The sequence below is a fragment of the Aphelocoma coerulescens genome, chromosome 2 (assembly GCF_041296385.1).
Source record: "Aphelocoma coerulescens isolate FSJ_1873_10779 chromosome 2, UR_Acoe_1.0, whole genome shotgun sequence".
NCBI lineage: Eukaryota > Metazoa > Chordata > Aves > Passeriformes > Corvidae > Aphelocoma > Aphelocoma coerulescens.
Genome location: NC_091015.1, coordinates 168466341 through 168482352, shown reverse-complemented (window position 1 = coordinate 168482352; position 16012 = coordinate 168466341).

Here is a 16012-nt window from a genome sequence, read left to right as displayed (position 1 = left end):
AGGCTGGAGCTGTGGAAGGGGGCGGAGATGGCCATGGGGCAGCTGAGCATTTTGCTTTCCAGCTCTGTGGGGAGAAAAGAAGCTCTGTCAAATCCATCCAGGACAAGAGAGAAGTAGCAGGTGGCGGAAAAACGCCAACAATTTGGATTCAACTTCTCTGTCTCAACTGCAAACGCCGACAGACTCCGAGCACTGCTGGACGCCCGCCACCACCAGCGTTGCGATGTGTCTTACTCTGGCTGCAGCCCGCCTGTTGAGACCCCTAGAAGCAGCTTCCCGGGGACTGCAGTTCGTCACCGGCTTCTCCGGCGTGGGGCCCCTGTGGGTGCTGGTTTTGCCCGGGCTTTGGCTGCAGCGCGCGGCCCGGCCCCGACCCGCGCCGGGCTCCCAGGCGGGGGCTCCGATCTGCCCTGCGCGCGGGAGGGGATCGGGCAGCAGCCAATTGGAAGCGTCAGAGCGTGCGGCAGCCAATAGGAGCCCTGGGTACTCCGGCAGCCAATGGGGACCGCCGTTCCTTGAGGGACCAGGCACACCTAAGAGCGCCTCGCAGCTGCTTCTGTTTTGGGGACGTTTGTGGAAATTTTGGAGGGTTTTTTTTTTTTCTTAGCGCGTTTTTTTTTGGGACAGGAGGAATTCCAGCGCGGGAACTACTGGTTCTGGTGCTTCTGGGCGGTTTTGAGGCGGGGGGAGGCCATTGTGGCAGTGGCGGGAAAAGAGGTACAGAGTATAGAAAGGGCCGTCAGGGTCGCGGCCCCTCAGTCGGGGGGCAGCGGCGGCGGGAGCTCTGCGGGCTCGCCGGGATAGGGGCAGGCCCGGCCCAGCAGCGCCCCGGGGCCGCCGCCTTGTGGGGCCGAAGCGGCCGGCCCTGAGGCGCGGGGAAGCAGCGTAGGCAGCCGCGCTCCGGCTCCGTCATCGGCAGGGCCGCTTCGTGCTGGTAAGGAGCGGGAGAAGCGGCGGATGGCGAATCCCGTCGGCGAGACGGGGCTTGAACCGCCTGCGGTGTGCGATCTCCTGAAAGCAGCGGGGAGGTCCCCGGGGAGCGGCGGCGAGCGGGGCGCTGTGAGAGCCGGCCAATGCACCTGAATGAGCTGCCCCGCGGAATGCGCGATCTGGGAATAAACTAAATTGAACAGAATAAAGTGCAATACAAGAGCCGCACCTAGGGGGGTCTCCACTGCCCCGTGTCACTAAAAGAGCTGCACCAAGGGACGGTCGGGGCGGCAGTGCTGGTAAAAGTGCAGCACAAGAAAGGCTGAGAGGTGTGAAGGGAATAAAATACAGACAGTGGTAAAAAATGTTATAAAAGTACTGCACCAGGAGCGCCCACTTCCCCGTGTCACTAAAAGAGCTGAACCGAGGTACCATGGGAGCGTCCGTGCTGGTAAAAGTGCGGCACAGGAAAGGATGGGAAGTGTGAAGGTGACAAAATATAGAGAACAGTCTAAGAAATAATAAAAGAACTGCACCAGGAGTAGCCGCTGTCCTGTGACAAGAAGAGCTGCACCAAGGCACCATTGGGGTGGCGGTGCTGCTTAAAAAGTGTTACGGGAAAGTTCGGAAATGTGAATGGAATAAAATAGAGAGAATGGTATAAGATGTTGTGCAAGTACTGCACCAGGAGTGGCCGCTGCTCCGTGTCACTGAAAGAGCTGCATTGAGGGGGATCTCCGCTGCCCCGTGTCACTAAAACAGCTGCACTAAGGGACTGTTGGGGCAGCGGTGCTGGTTAAAGTGCGGAAACGGAATGGCTGAGAGGTGTGAGGGGCATAAAATATAGACAGGGGTATAAAATGTTACAGAATTACTGCACCAGGAATGCCCGTTGCTCCATATCACTAAAAGAGCTGTACCGAGGGACTGTCTGGGCGACGGCAGTGGTTAAAAAGTCACGGGAAAGGCTGAGAAGCGTGAACAGAATAAAATACAGAGAACGGTGTAAAAAATATTCTAGAAGTACTGCACCAGGAGTGGCCGCTGGTCCGTGTCACTAAAAGAGCTGCACCGAGGGGGGTCTCCACCCCAGCCCTGACCCCCCCAGGGAGCCCCCATTGTGATGTGGGGAAAGCCGGAGCCCCGGCGCTGTCGGGCAGTTCTTGTGAACATGGGCGGACCCACTGAGCGTGTCTGGCCCCCTCTGGGGACTCCAGCGATGGCGGGGGGTGCCAGGCTCTGACCCTCTGGGCTTTATTCTCCAGCGCCCCGAGCCCCGTGGCCGCGGGGAAAGGAGAGGGAAGGACGGAGAGACAGGAGGGGATAGCAGGGGATGAGATGAGGTAGGGAGGGGGGTCGGGGTGTGGAGGGAAGCGGGAGGGGAAAGGCCGGGTGGGGGGAAGAGGGAGGGTGGACAGAGGAGGGGGAATACAAGGGGGTAGCGTGGTAGGGACAGCAGAGGAAGGAGTGGGGGGGGGGGGTCGGGTTTGGGGGTGAGAGGAGGGGGGGGGAGGAAAGGGGGAGAAAGAAGGGGAATATGGGGAGAAGGAAGGAGGGATAGAAAGGAGGACAGGAGAGGAAGCCGAAACCCCCACGCTTCAGCTGGGGAGCCCAAACACGGAGCTCCTGCCCGCAGCGTTCTCAGAGTGAGCAAATGGCCACCCCCCTCATTTTCGGGGCTTAAATTACCTCGGCCCCGCCCCACGCAGTCCCGTCCCTCCCTCCCCGGGGCCCTGCCTCTAAAAATTCTGTTGGATGAAAGAGGGAGGGAGCAGCTGGGGGATTAACAGGTGGATTTTTGGTGGATACAAGGCAAGGCAAGGCAAGGCAAAGCAAAGCAAAGCAAGGCAAGGGAAGGGAAGGGACTCTCAGGTAAAATACACCGCACGGGTACCACCAGGAAAAGTCCCAACTGCCCTTTTTTCCAAGATCTGACATTCCAGAGGAGTAAATAGTGTTTAGCACATCCATTTCTATAGACCTTGGATGCCTAGTGCTTTGTTGGGAAGAGATAATATTTGGAAATGAACAAATCCAGGGATGTCATTCTTAATAGTAAAGCCCTGGAGACCCAGGGTTTGATATTCTTCCAGCACCTAAACGCAACAGAGGGAATCCTGGAGGAGGTGGAAAATGCTGTCACTCCATTCGTGGAGTTCCTGGGAAGTGGAAAGCAGCAGAAGCAGCAAGAACAGAGTTGGAAGCAGGCTCCAGCCAGGTCCTTTGGAATTAGAACCAGGCAGGGGCGAGAATAATTAATTGCTAAATTTGTACCCCATGGATTCCTGAGCAGGATCCCAGCAGGGAAGACTGCAGGGATACTCCACAAGAAGATCCAGACTGGGGACTGTTCCCAGCTGGAAGCAGTGAACCTTGGAATTGCCTGAAGGGAAGAAAGAGGGATCCTTTCAGCACAAGGATCAGCTGTCAAATGTGAAGATATTATCAGACAGTTCCTTGGGAGTGTTTAGTTCCCAGGCCAAATCAATCTCCTGACTTGTGAAGCTCAGAGATCTGGGAACAGCCCAAATAATGTAGGGAATGGACTGGCAGATAAAACTGCTGGGGAATGGTAGGGAAAAGCATCCGAATAGGGGGCCTCGTTTTGTACAGGAATGGTGCAAAAACTGTCCTAAAGAGCAGGAATCAAATGGGATTTTATGTATTCCTCGGAGGCCACAATCCAGTGGGAAGGCTGAGAGAAAGAAACAGCCTAAAAAGGCAAATGAGCCAAATCTGCCCAAAGCCTCCAATGGCCACATTCCCTGGCATTGCTGAGGAATTCAGCCGAGCTCCAAGCAAAAGGTGAGCCCCTATGGAATCCTTTCTGGGAGACCATATCCAGCTGGGACTCTTCCTGGAGAAGGCCATGGTTATGGGTTATCCCAGGTCCAGAGAATATGTCATTTCCTTGGGAAAAACACTTGGATCACTGCATCACTTTATTGTTTTAGGCTCACCAGTCACCTGGGCTATCCAAGTTCATCCTCCCCAGCGGGGAGAGCGGGAGCACGTCCAGACATGGAGAATTTCTGGGAGAGCCCGGGAGAAGGAAGAAGGCTCCAGCTTCACAGATCTGTGTCATAACCCATCCTGTCGGCCACTCCTGTTTGATCCTGGTGGATTGGTCCTCTTGGATTCAACCTGAGCAGCACTAATTCCTGGGAATGAAGCAGCCTTTGGTACTTCTTTTCCACGAAACCTCTCCATCCTGCCCTTCAATCCTGTTGCAAACATGGGAAAAACCCAAAACTCTGTTTCCCCCCCCCCCCGCTTCACTTTGCCTCCTCTTTTCTTGCAGACTTTGGGCTATCCAGGCTTGCATGTGGATTAGGCAGAGCACCCCAGAAGCTCAGCTCCAGGTGCGATTGCAGCAGCGTTGGAAGCACCAGGGATTCTCCCAAGGTTTGGTGTGAGGAGCTGCATCTTGGCAGGGGCTGGGATTTTGTGCACTTCTGGGTTTTTTTTTTCCTGTTTGCCTTTTGGGCCGCCTCAGAGAAAAAACTGAAAACCAAAGAAGCTGAGGGGGGTTCCCAAATTCCTTTCCAGCCCTTCAGAGGAGGCACAAAGCCACGTGCAGCTGAGGAAAGGGATGTGAGGAAAATGGCAATAATAGAGCCTCGGGACTCAGCACTTCATTCTTTTCACGTGTTTGGAGGTGCAGGAAATGCCAAACCCCACAGGAATTCTGTGTATGTAACATCGGGTGCAACCTCTTGAAACCCCAGTGCTCAGAGTGGGGTTTTCCCAAGGGTAAATCCCGATGTGACATGGCAAAGCTTCAGTGAGGATTTCCAGGCTTGACTCCACAGCTTTTGGGAAAGCTCAGTAGCCAAACAATATCAGATTTCTATTGGATTTATATCAAACATGGCGTTTAAATCTGGGATCGCTCAGCTCCCCGGTTGGGAAAGTGCTTGGAGTAGCCAAGCTGAGCCATTTTTGAGAATTCCAAGCATTGTGTCCTTATACTCCTTAATACAACGTTTAAATAATTGATATTTAATGGAGACAGTATCAGGGGGATTTGTTAGAGTGGCAGGGATGTTTTTTCACCTGGCAGTGTGTCAGGATAGTCAAGACTCCTTATGTCAGAATTAATTGGTCTTCCTTCTTTTCCCTTTTGTTCTTTCTAGATTGCGGCTGAGTGGGGAGAATATTTGGGATAAAGAAATGAAATGCTCAAGGGAAGCATCGTGTTCCCGTGGGGATGCTTTAGGCGCGTGCAGCTTCTGAGCTGCACCGCGACTTGAGGCTCCCACAGAAGCCTTCCGAAGCTGGAAGGGCTGGGAAAGAGAATTCCAGGAGAGGTGTGGGAAGCGCTTTCTGCCAGGTCTGGACAGTGCTGAGGTGGGAATGACTTCAAAGTGTTCCTTGTCCCTCTCCTGTTCCCTGCCCAGGACAAAGTTGGTGTTCCCTGAGCGGCTGCAGTTCCCTAGATGTGACGGGAGGAGGTCTCTGCCGGGGAGTGGGAGAAACGTCCCTGCCGGTTGCCGTGTCCTTGGTGGGCAGAGAGCACCGATTGTGGCAAGGGGGGTTTGTGAGTATGGAATCAGTCCTGCCTACGGCACTGACAGGAGAGGGAAGCACTTGGGCAGAGTACTGAGAAACTCGGAATTTCAGGTGTGGCTTAACAGAAAGCTCAGGGTGCAAAAAGGGGGGTTTCGTGTGCCCAAATTGCCTCGAGACGGCTTTGCTGTCTGTTCTCTGCAATTGTGCCTTCTGAACACGAGACCATTTTACTCGTTGTGCTGTGTGCAGAAGTTCTCACAGTGCCGGGAAACAGACGATGCTGAAACTTGAAGGAATTTGGACTCGTAAAAACGAGCTGTTCGTTCTTCTCCGGTGAGAGGGGTTTGATATTGGTTGGCAGTAAAGTTTCCTGGTTGTCTTCTACTCCTCTTGCTCACTCTCAAAGTCAGTGCAGGATTTCCGAAGAACCTGCAACAGAGAAACCTCTCATCGTGTTTGTTCCGGGCACATGGAGATACCGGGAGGGGAAGAGAAGGGGTAAAGGTGAAATTTCCCTGAGAGAAGGTTCAGAGATCGGGGTGCATTCACTGGTGGCACGGGCTGGGATTAGGGCTGAGCGGCACCAAACCCGGTGCGCATTATCCCCTCGGCTTTCCCCTCCTGTTCCAGCAGGGGATTCATGGCCCTGCCGAGAGACAGATGTTAATTAATGAGTGCTAGGCCAAGCCGTGACAGTAGCAGGTTCTGTTTGAGCTGGTGCTTTACTGGCAGGTTCATCAGCCACACTCTCTAATTAAAGTCCTGGTGTTTGTTTCTGATTGTCTTTCAGCCTTACATCCAACTTTCCACCTCTTTTCTTCTCTCTGTCCAGTGTGTCTTTTGTGTTGCTTTCTTGTCCTGTGTGCTCCCCATCCCATTCCCTTTCACTGCTTCACTCTCTTGTTTTTCTTCTAAGAAATAAATACTCAATCTTTATTTAATAAACACCGCAGAGAGGAGAGGGGGCAGAAATGTTCCCTGACAGCTGTGAAGTTGAAACAGGCATCAGAGTTCCGTGATAGGGGTGTCCTCGTGCTCTTTTAAGAAATCCATACTGATCTTTCTCTTTCCTTCTTTCTTGCTCTCCTTTTTCCTTTGTGCTGCAGCGTGACTGTATTTCTTTGTCCCTCTCATTGTCCTTTTGCCTGTCCCTGTCTGCATCGGCTGCTCGGTCCCTCTCCCTCACGGTACCCTTCTCTTGAGAGCCCCCTGTCCTGCTGCCCATCCCTCTCTTTCCCCATCCCTCTGCTGCGCCTTGCCCGTCTTCCCCGCATGCCCCCGTGCCACGGTCATTTCCTCCCTCCATCCTTGTTTCCCTCTCTGTCTCTGTATTATCCCTCTGTCTTTCCTGTGTGTTTACCGCTCTGTCTTTTTCTCTGTCCTTCTCCATGCCTCGCTGCTGTTCCTTTTTATTCTCGGTGGGTCCGTCGTGCTCCCTCTGCCGTTGTTTCTCACGGGCTCCTTCTGTCCCGTCCCCTGCCCCTATTCTTTTTTAATTCCTCTGTGTCATGCTCCCCATCGTGCTGCCCATCATGCTGCCCATTGTTTTTTTTCAGTTTCATCCTACAGCCTGTTCTTCCTTTTCCTCCTGTGTCCCCTCTGCTCCCACTCCCTCTTTCTGCCTTTCCTGGTCTCTCCCCCGTGCTCCCACCACAGCGCTCAATGTGTCTGTGAGCGCAGGTTGGGATCCCGGAGCTGCAGCCTCGTGGGGGGCAGCAGTGGCGTGGTAGGGAAGGGATGGGACAGCTCCTGCCCCTGCCCCTGCCCCGAGCGCAGGAGCGGAGCAGAGCCTGAGCGGGAGCCGCGGCAGCGTCGTGGGGTGCGCTGTCCCCGTGTCGCGGGCCAGCCGCCAGCCCGTGACACCGGAGCTGGGGAGGAGCTCCGAGCCTTCTGGGGGCTTCCCCCCTTGACTGTGCCTGCCGAGCCCCTTTCTGGGGGATGTACGCATGGAAATGGCTTTATTAAAGTGCCATGCTGCTGTCCAGGGCAGTTTGTCTCGTTTTGTGCATTCTTTGGGGGTGAGAAAAAAAGGCTGGTGGAGGGGGTGGAAACTCGGGGGCTCTGAATGTCATTTGGGGCGCCCCAATGTCCCTGGGAGAGCCACGATGCAGTGGAGGAGCAGGTGAGTGGGAAATGAGGGGGGCTAATGCTGAGTGTCCTCCCCCAGAGGGGCCCAAAACTACCAGAAAATCCACCGGGAGGGATGACAGTGTGGAATCCCCAAACCTGTCAAGTTCTTTGTTTTTATACCTATAGACAAATGCTACTACTTTAGATGTAAATTCATTTTGAAATAAGCCAGCCCTCTCTCTCTACTCTGTTGCATATAGGAATATAAGAAACTGGGAATAGAGATGAGCAAGTTTTGAGAATAACGAGCCGGCGTTTTTCTATAGGAAGAAAAGACGCAAGTGCCTGGCGCCAGGAGCCGAGAGGCTGGGGCTGCAGGAGCTGCAGAGCGCCCTGAGCCGGCTTTTCCCTCTGCTCTGTCCCTGCCCCGCAGCGCGGCCCGGCCCCGGGCTGAGCTGGGCGGCGCTGCTGCCGCCTGGTGGCGAGAGCGCGGCACTGCCGCCCCCGGCACGGCGCCCCGGCGCTGCTGCCGCCCGGGGCCGGGGGAGCCGAGAGGGCGGCGGCCTCGGTGGCTGCCGAGCGTGGCAAGGGCAAGGAGCGGGAGCGAGCGGGGCCACGTCTGGCAGCGGAGGGGAGGGGCGAGGCGAAGGACAGTTCGGAGTGCCAAGGGACACGGACGTGCATGAGCAGGGCCACGGCGATGAAAAGGAGCGGGCGCCGTGCGGGGCGGTGACCGCGACGAATGACAGCGCGGGGGGCGGCCCGGAGGGGCAGTTTTGCCGGGCAGCAGAGGCGCGGTCGCAGCGCGACCAGGGGCGGGGAGCACTGGGCGAGCACGGTCGGAATAGAGCTGCCCAGGTGCCGCTCTCAAGGGGGCGGCTTGGAAAGGAAGGCGCAGTTCAGCGCTTTCGGGGCGGCGTTAAGTGACGCTTTATTAGCACCTGCCAGGACCTTGCAGAGGGCGGGTTACACTTCCGCCACAATCAAGATGGCAGACGCAATAGGCCCCTGCGAGAGGTGTCCCGCTGATGCCTGCCGCCGGTCGCGGGGCCGTCGCTCGCCTCCGGCGCCGCTGACCCCAGCAGCCGTGTTCTCGCACCGGGAAGCACCGCAGAAAATCGCGCGGAAAGCGGGAGGCCGGCGTCAAAGTCCAGGCCGGATTCAGGCAGTCGGATAGACAGAAGCCCTTGTGAGGAGCGGGGGCCTTAAGTGTACCTCACTAAAGATGGCGGCTCGACCAGAATGGCTTCTGCCAGCACCCAAGATGGTGGTGAAGGGCGGAAGTTATGCCACCGCCACACTAAAGATGGCGATCCTTTCCGCTGTATTTTGACCTTCTCAATATGGCGACAAGGCCCCCTCCCCACCAGCTGCGTCTATTCGGTTGCCTGAGCACAACGCTAACGCCGACGCCAACCGAGCACTTTATGCGCAGTTTTCTGAGGCATTTCCCGCTATGCAGGCACCCACTGTGGGGTCAGTGGCGCCTGGGGTAGGCGGGAGCATTCAGGCAGCCAAATAGACGGAGCGGGGGGGGGTCCTTCCCGGCTGCCATCTTTAGAAGGTCAAATAGCCTTTTACCCGATCGCCATATTGGTGCGGTACCGGTGACTTCCGTCCTTCGTCGACGGCAGTGGCAATGGTGGGGAGCCTGGGGAGCAGCGCGGCCGGGCCGGGGGCACCGGGGCGGGTGCTCCAGGCTCGGAGGTGAGCGGGGAACGGGGACAGCCCCGAGCGGATGGCGGGGGCCGCGGGGGATCGGTGTTCCGGCCCAGGGATGGGCGTCCTGGCACAGGGATGGCTGTCCCGGCACAGGGATGGGTGTCCCGGGAGAGGGATGGGGGTCCAGGCACAGGGATGGCTGTCCCGGCACAGGGATGGGTTCCTGGACTATCTAATGATATTATATAACGATCGTACAAGGAGATCTATGTAAAAAATCCTCCATTGTCATCCTTCTCCCAGCCCCTCTGTGTTTTCAGGATCTTGGGGGAAGAGTTTGGGTCTGGACAAGGCTCTCGGGCACAGGGTGGGATTCTTGGGGTGCAGGGCCAGGATTTGGACTCGATGCTCCCTGTGGGTCCCTTCCAGCCCAGGGAATGCTGCGATCCTGTGCCCATGGAGGTGAAATAAAGGGGATCGGTGGGGTTTTTGCCCGCTGTGTTCACGGCCCCGCCGGCTCCGGGCGGGTTAAAGGCGCAGCTGCCGCCGAGACAGCAGGACCGGCTGGGGCTGCTCGCTCCCGGTGCTGCCGCCTTGTGGGGAGAGCCCGGCACTGCAGCCCGGACAGGCGCTGGACCACGGGATCGGCGTGGAACAGCAGCCCAGGGAATGCTGAGGCACCCCAGGGAATGCTGCGGTCCCAGGGAAGGCTGAGGCGTCCCCTGCCCGGGGCACTCGGCCGCAAATCCCTGATGTTGAGCAGAAAAAGGAAAGTTCTGGGTTAGTGGGAGGAGGTTTCTGGAATGGAGTTGGGTCAGGTGCTGATCCACGCATGGAATCATGGGATGGTTTGGCTTGGAAGGGACCACCAAGATCGTTTACACTCTGTTTGTTGTCCGATTCCACAGCAAAGAACATCCAGAACTGCCACCTCACCCTCACGGACAGCAGGAATGTCTTCCATAGCTCTTGTTTCGGAATGGGAATGGCTGTTGGGAGCTCTGGCAGGACCAGGTAAGAACAGAAATGGGATCATTCTGGCTGCTGCTGGAGGTGGTTTTCTGCTTTCAGGCTGTTCTTCTCATTGATCCTTTCACAGCAGTGTTCTAGGGCACATTTGAGGGTAATTCCAGGAATTTCAAACCAGATAAAAACTGGTGGGAAAAAATGTGAACCTGATCCATTTCTGGTAATTCCAAGCTTCTCCCACAACACCGTTCCAGGGGAAACTTGATAAAAGGGTAAAGATGCAGAGGAACAAGTGCTGTAAACCCCCCATGCTCTCTGACGGAGCAAACCTTGCAGTATTCCCAGCAGATCTCTTGGAGAAAGTGTGGGATCGCAAGGTTTTCCAGGAAAGCAAAACAGGGGCAGAGATGAGGGAATAGGCTTCCAGTTATTCCTTTAGCTGAAAGCCTGGGGGAGTTGAGAGGGGCCACAAGAACTGTTTGTGTAGGAAAATGGGAGTTTGGGGGCTGAATCTGAGTTTCCCTCTGGGGCATTTTTGAGGGAAAAGCTGAGGTGGTGTTTAGGGGAGAGAATGCACATTTTTGGGGTGGAAAAGGTTTAATCAATATTGTAGAGGAAGTAAAATGTTGGGGGTAAAAGTGGATGCAATCTGGAGGGGACAGAATGAATATTTTGGAGGCAAAATGGGGAACTCAGTAGTGGACAGATGGGGAACATTTTGGAGGCAACACTTGACAAACTCTCTGGGGTGGAGAATGAACACATTGAGGGAAAAATGAGGTGGTGAGCAGTGGGCACGTAGGGAAGGTTGTGGGGGTAAATCTTGAGAAAAGCCCCATGGTATTCAAGAAATCCTTGGAAGCAGGACTGAAGAATTCAGTGGTGGAAAAATAGGGGAATTTTGCAGGGGTAAAACTTTAAAAGATCTAAGAGTTGAGAGTGAGTGTTTTTAGGTAAAAAGGATGTCTTGTTGAAGTTGGGCATCTGGATTGTGGCATTTATGGATCAGAGGGTGTGTTTCCAGAAAGTAGAAGATAAAGAAGACTCCCAAAGCCTCGGTAGCTGTGTTAAGAAATCCCTGCCAGGGAAGAAAGGTACCTAAACCTTCTAGAAGTAGGGACTAATTAGCATGGGAAGGGAAAAACCCAGCCCAGTGGGAGAGAGCATGCCGGGTAAGGGAAGAGAAGGATGCCCTTAAGAAGAAGCAGGGAAGGGGAATTTCTCGGTTTGCTAAAATGTATCAAAAAGTTTGGAATCTGGGTCTGTGTGGAGGCTGGGACTTTCTCGGCCCTTTCCAGAGCCCAGCACTAGGAATAAAGTAATTCCAGGCTTTACAACGCCAAAAATGCAGTACCAGAGAGTTCTGTTATCCCGAGGACTTGGGGGATATTTGGCAAAAATTTCTGGGGGCCCAGGCTGGACAGAGCTTTTAACACTCCCCGGATTCACGGGATCGGGGATTACAGCGTGCCCTGCACGGGTTTTTCAGGGAAGTCCCAAATCCGTGTGAGCGCAAAGCAGAATCCCCTGGGAGCTGTGAAGGCAACGGGGTATTTCTTGGGAATTTTGAAGGATTGGGTGAGTCCTCAGTGTTAGGTTGGAATGAACGCAAATTGTCCGGGAGTTGCTGGTTTAGGGATGGCCGGGTCTGGGTTTGGATTAGTGGGCACCGAGTGTTCCTTGTGTCAGCTTTAGGTCTGGGTTGGTGGGAATTGTCAGAGAAAAGAGAAGGGAATTGCAATGCAGAGCTCCATTCTTGAAGAAATGATCAGGATGGGAGAGGAAAGGCTGTGAAGCTGCTGGGAGCTCCTGGAGAATGAAAGGATCTGAGGTCTGGAGGCAAAAGCTGTGGAACAAAGCCTGAAAAGGGTGCGGGGTGGGGCGGGAGGGGGAGGAGGGCACCACGGGGGAGGGGGGGGGGGGGGAAGAGGGAAAGAATCCCTGCTCCGGGAATCCAGCAGGGACCAGGAGAGGATCGTTTTCCATCCACTGCTTGTTCACTGCCTCTCACAGCTTGTACAGTAGCTGGAATCCCAGGTGCAGGGATGCACTGGAATTCCTGACTTAATGTTAAGTCTTGCCAGATGATTTTTACGAGGTTAAATTCCAGTGAATCTGTACCAAAAAACTGGAAGCCCTGAAGCACAAGAAGCTGTGCTGCAAGACCTGATGGCCTTGGTGTGCTCCTGGCTGTACCTGTTCAGGTGTTCCCCTGCTGTGCTGTCTGTCAGAGCCGTGGGGATGGGCAGATCCAAAGAGCTGGAGTTAAACCCCACGGAGGCATTTTGGAGCAGGCGGGTGGGACCAAGGCAGAGCTGCTCAGGGACTGCAGGTAGAAACTGAAGCCCTCACAGGGAGAGCTGTGTAATCATCACAGTCCTCTGCTTTTCCTATGACAGAACCTGTTCTTGGTCATTCCTGCAGTTTGCAGGGAGTAAAAATACCCTTGGGGATTCCCTACTGGGACCAGCAATCCATATTTTGAGGGGAGTCCTTGAAACAAACCTGTGAGAAATGAGGATGCTGCAGCCAGAACAATGGGAATGGAGAGTCTGTTGCTGTTATCCCCAGAGAACAGCAAATCACGACATAGGTCCAGGTTAAAAGATATGGCCAAAGCAGAGTTAAGACCTCATTTAATGAATTTCTCCTCTTTTATAGTGTAGTTCGCAATAAAGAAATTACATGATTGGCTTATTCACTCACCACCTCTCAAGGTGATAGGCCAAGCAGTAAGACACCCATTTCCAAATATTATTCTCATAAGACTGAAAACAATTCTAGTGCTCTGACAACAATAGCAGGTATAGAAATAGTTTACATTCTTACAAACTGTTACCTGTCCAGTTCTCATGAGAACAAAAGCTCTCACAGAGAAGCTGTGAGAAGCTGGATTTCTCTGTTTCTCAGCTAAAGGATGAGAAAGGAAAAACTTCACAAACTACAGAGCTGGAAAATTTCTCTGCTCCTGCCTTTTAGCATCCACAGAGAGTCCATAGTGAATGTTGTCTGGTGAGTCTCTCAATATCTCTGATCTAATGCTGTGCTGTCACCAAGCGACCTGATTCTGATTTAAACAGTCCCAGTGTGCTGAAAGTACACACTGAAGTACAAAATGCCTGTGGGAAGGTTCATGCTCCCAAGGGATTGGTCTAGGGATGTGCAGCTTCTGAACTGCACAAATAATTCAGATTGCCACAGCTGCCTGCTGGGCCATGGTTCTGGGCCAGGAGTATCAGGAAGGCGGCATCTTTGCTGCCAGGTCAACAGTTATTTTCCTTGGAGCTATCAAGACAAAAACAAAATGGTGATCATGCCCCACTTGCAAACCACAGAGCACGATCAGTGCCGTAACTGTGTATTTTTTTTCCTGCTCTCTGCAACTCTCTCAAGGATGCCCTGAAGTGCTCTGGCTCATGGCAATATAATCTGTGTGTAACAGCTTCCCTGTGCCTGTCTGTGCAGCTGGGTCAGTCACAGGCTGTCCCATAGAATCCCTGAGGCTGGAAAACCCTTTGAGACCATCAGGTCCAACTGCTGCCCCAGCACTGCCAGGGCCACTCCTTACCCCTGTCCCCAACTGCCACATCAAGAACCACCCACTGACAAAAATTGGGGTGAGGGCTGCAGGCACAGACAGCGCCATTGCTCACTGGCAGGGGGTCTGGGGGTTCCCAGAGGGCGTCCAAAACCCCTGGCCTTCCCAGGCAGGATGGCTGGTGTGGAGAACACAAGGTGCAGGTGGGAGCATCCCAAAGCCAGACTAGGGATCATTTCCCTGAAGTTCAAGGAACCCGTGCTCAGAGCACCTTTAACTCCACTGTGCTTGGGACCTTTTTGTAGGTGTAGGTTTTTATGCACTTGGAAACAGATCTTGGGATTTGCCAGTGAATTCAGTGAATTGTCCCAGCCAGAGGCCTTTTGACTGACCTAAAAAGTAGATTTTGAACCCTCAAGCCACAGGGCTTGTAGTGTTTTTCAACAGCAGAGCAAGACTCAATGGGTTATCCTGTTCAGCTGACCCCACGAGGGCCGGGTCAGCTGTGACAGCCCTTGCTGCCATGCGTTTTCCTCCCTCAGCAAAAGAGAAACCACTTGGCCTTACTCTGCAGGGTTCACTGAGGCTGTGAATTGTAATCCAGAGCATCTTCAGGCTCCCAGTGCTTGGGGCTGTGGTCTTTGGTGTGCAGAACACACCCCAATCTGTCTAACTCAGGTTTGGATGCACATTTCCAGTTACTGGGACTGGGAAGAGGCCAAGAGGGTGGTGGGAAGGACTTTCTCCCGGGCCTGAACACCCTCAAGGCAGGGACGATTTTTAAATGTTTGTTGTCTTTTGTTTCCCAGCCCAAAGCTAAGCTGGTGTTCCCTGAATTGGATGCACAGTTAGGGCATCCAAAGGATCGTGGCAAGCGCAGCACTGAAAACATCAGGATGAAACAGTTCTCAAGAAACTCAACTTTCTAAAACATTTGTCAAGATAAAACAATACAGGAATGACCTTGAAAGAAAAGCCCCTGTCAAGAAAAGCAGCAGGAGAACAGTTGTGAACAGAAGCACTAAGGAATTGCTGCTGGCTCTCAGTCCCGGCGTCCTGGTTTTTTTCAGGCAGGTTTTGTACTGAATTGAAAGGCAGTTTTCTTGCTTCTGTGAGGCACCTGCATCCTATCTGCGGAAGGAGAAAGTGTGGAGCGGTAAGTGGGAGGAAGGACCATTTTTAGATCTACCCTTGGATTCCAGTTCCTCGTGGAGGGTCTGTGCTGCCTGAAGTACAAACGAAGTAAATCCTGGAGTACCTGTTCGTTCGCCTGCTGAGCTTGGAAGAGACACACTGGACATGAAATTCCAGGGAAGCTGCACTTGCAGTAGTGTCTGGAGCAAGAAGCAGTGGAAGCTGTTTGCTGTCTGCTTGTTCCCCACCTTCACCTCAGTTTCCTGGGGCCCCAGGTAATCATACATCACCTTTGCTTTTTCTAAAGTCTTTGCTGACATGTTTCTAAATGCGGCAGTGAGATTTTCCATAGCTGGAATTTATTTCTGTTTTGGGAAATCTGTCTCATTGTACAGTCTGTGATTTAACAGTTCCCATGAGAGGATAATCACTGTCAAAGAAGGCAAATGAAGCCGAGAGCCTGGACTAGGATGCCACAGGCCCCTGCCAAGCACAAGTTACAAAATAGCAACCCCCCAGGTTACAAAAATACTAAACTAAAAGCCCATGTTACAAAGTACAAAAAAACCCCAGCCCACAAAAATACAAAAAAAAAAAAAAAATCAGATTCCGAAATACCAGAATAACCTAGTTCCAAAATAATAGAAAACCAAGTCAAAAAATATCAGAAAACTAGGTTTCAAAATTCCAGAAAACCAAGTTTTGAAATACCAAAGTAATTCGGTTCCAAAACAGTAGAATACCAAGTCCCAAATTGCCAAAGTAATCCAGTTCTGCAATACCAGAAAACCAAGTTTCAGAATAGCAAAGTAACCTACTTCCAAAATACCAGAATACCAAGTTCCAAGATACCAGAATAATTTCCTTTCAAAATACCAGAATATTAAGTTCCAAAATATCAACATGTCCCCATTTCAAAATATCAAATTCCAAAATACCAATTTTCAGATGCCCTATATGGGCAGGATTCCCAAACACAAAAGAATGCATTATTGTCAAAATGGGATCTGTGCTATCAAAATGGATATTTTCTGTTCTGAAAAGCTTTCGCCCAATGACCATCAATACTTGTATTTATTTTGATCATTTAGCCAGATGTAATAAGAATTTTACTTTAAAAGCCAACACTTGTAGCAATTTTCTGCTTAGTTCTTGTCTGTGAGAACCAGCATTTGGGCAGGAGAGCTGCGGTCAGGA